The following is a 2,220-nucleotide window of genomic DNA, read 5'->3' as shown; positions in this document are numbered from 1 at the left end:
CTCTTTCAATCTTTCATTTCTCTATTTCAATTAACAACCAAATCAATTTTCTCCTCTTACAAATCCATACTTTTAACAACTCCTTCTCATATTCATATTTTTTTTTTCTTTATTTCTCTATCTATCCCTATATTTTGTACAGTTACATGTCTATAACCATTATGTGTATGTTTGAATTGGTGTTTATTAAATTAAAATTTAAATGAACATAATTTTATAGAATTTATTTTGAAAAGAAGTAAATTTGTGCTCATCCTTGAATGTGAAAAAAAATTGATGGATTATATTTTTATAATATTAAAAAAACAAAAAAATAATCAAAATTTGTCTTATTTAATTTTATTATCAAATATTTTTATTCTATGTCAGTGTGTTAAATTAAAGATGCTAATAAATTAGTAACATGTATATATATATAGTACTAGTACACGTAGCAGAGGTGATATAATTAGCTAGGGTTGTTTTGGGTGATAGTGGGAATCTTTCTTCACGCGCCAGCATTACTGGTAAGGGAAAACTAATTAAAACACTTTAACTAAATCATTGTTTGTTGCTGTGTGCAATTGCTTCTTGTGGTGTTGTGTCGAGAAATAGTTTGCTCAACATGTCAATGATGTCCCTTTGGAATACAACCAGCAACTGAATTTCATTCAGATTTAGCACATGTGAGAGAGAAATATAACCACACCTATAAGCTAGCTATGCTACATACAAAGACAATAAACATGCTTACTTAGTTCTTCTTTAATTTTCAATAATATTACCACAATTAATAAACATCGATAACATTTTTATTATAAAGATGGTGGTAAAAAAAAGGGTTACCAGGACGTCACGGCTGCTCTGTAAAGCTGTTATTTACACATTCTACTGGGAAGTTGGAAAAGGATTCCCTCTTTTCTTTTTTGTTAATTTATTTGTTTATAATAATTGATCGCAATCGCTTTGTTCTTTTATTATCCTTACCTTTATTCCAGTTTCTACGCCACATTTAATTAAGACTACTTTATATCCATCTTTGAGAGTTTTGTTTTTATCTCGGTTGTCTCTTGTTCTAGTAATTCTGCATGAATATTACTTTTTCTTTGTTACTTTTTTTTTCTTCTTTTTTGTCTCGGACAAAATTATGCTCTGTTTCTTTTCTCTTTTTGTAATTTGTCAAGAGCTGCTCCAAACGTATGATGCACTTAAAGAGGCCACACACACTTTTATTTTTTGGTTGTCAGATTTATTAATAATGAAGATGTTAATTAAGGATTTGGATTTGAGATTAGTGAGAAAGGAGAAGGGAAGAGTGGTGGTGGGAAGAAGGGTCCACAGGAATAAATAGTGTTGATGACAGATGAGATGGGATCACAATTTTCAAGATGCTTCTTCAATTCATTCATTCATTCATTCAGAGCCCCCCAATGCAATTGCGTAATTGTGTTTGTGTATTCTCTTTCTCTCTGATGTCGCTTTTTCTTTTGGGAAAACCACATATATAACATACATATGATATGCCCAGACCCATTACCCATTAGCTAATTATTACTAATATTTTTTTATATATATAATATTTCATCTCATGTTTTGTCATGTAACTTATTCCTCACACAAACACAAACACGTTTCACTTTCACCCATACCATACCATATAGTACTATTGCTACTGTGCATATTTTAGAATGCATAGTAATCTATGTGTGTGTTTGAAACTAGTTTACAGTAATCTATTTGGATGATAACTACTTTGATTTCTACAAATCCATAAACTCATTTATATTCTTTAGAGGTGCATTGTTTTAAACTTTTAATGCATCACTTGCTTGTACACTTATTAGTTTAGGTAGTGAATAACGTAAAGAATGGTTTAAAAAAAAGGTAAAATTAATTTTAAAATTCAAAATTTTAATTAATTAAATAATTATTATTAAATTTTGAAATTTAAAAAATTAGGATTAGTATTTAAATACATTTACATCACGTATGGTTATTCTTAATCCTACAATAACTACAATTTTGACGTCTGCGCTAGTCTCTCTTAGGTTCACGACCATATCCCACGCTGTCGCTAGAGACAGCCGTTTAGATGCAGAAGAACACCGGTGCCTCCCTCGCCGTCGCACCAGTTTCTCTTCCAACTCCTCTCAGTGTCGCCATTTTGCACCCCACCAGCCCTCCTCACTGGCGTCGATCTCTCCCTCAACGGTCATTATCGTCGTAGCCAAGCTCTTGACG

This window comes from Arachis duranensis, chromosome 1 (genome assembly GCF_000817695.3).
Source record: "Arachis duranensis cultivar V14167 chromosome 1, aradu.V14167.gnm2.J7QH, whole genome shotgun sequence".
In the NCBI taxonomy this organism is placed as follows: Eukaryota; Viridiplantae; Streptophyta; class Magnoliopsida; order Fabales; family Fabaceae; genus Arachis; species Arachis duranensis.
The sequence above is the reverse complement of the archived record's forward strand: the minus strand, read 5'-3'. Positions refer to the sequence as shown.